Here is a 328-nt window from a genome sequence, read left to right on the forward strand (position 1 = left end):
TAGAAAAACCTTCTCAAAAAAAAAAAAAAAACAAAAAAACATGAAGAGGTTGTATAGGAATCCAGCAATAATATCTAGAACGTGGGACTAGCAGTTGACTTAATGGCTATGTTGATGGACTCCCATGTAGTTGACCGCAGTTAAGTTCTCCACCTGGTGGCTTCAACTCACGCTGGGAGCGTGTGCATGCCTGCCCCAGATCTCCAGAGGAGAATGGAGAAGGGATTGCTGCATGGCCATCCCCCCTGGGGGGTGACTTCTCACTTTCTGTCTGTCTTTCTGGCGAGCGCAAGCGCCCTATAGCAAAAACCGCTCCAAAAACATTTAT

At 46.3% G+C, this 328-nt stretch overlaps 1 pseudogene; it reads right to left on the minus strand.

Annotated features, from left to right (window-relative positions):
• Positions 1-328, minus strand: part of LOC102500301 (sphingosine-1-phosphate phosphatase 1 pseudogene) — a 1,992-nt pseudogene that overhangs the window by 984 nt on the left and 680 nt on the right.

Source organism: Tupaia chinensis, unplaced genomic scaffold (assembly GCF_000334495.1).
Source record: "Tupaia chinensis unplaced genomic scaffold, TupChi_1.0 Scaffold145225_1, whole genome shotgun sequence".
Classification (NCBI taxonomy): Eukaryota; Metazoa; Chordata; class Mammalia; order Scandentia; family Tupaiidae; genus Tupaia; species Tupaia belangeri.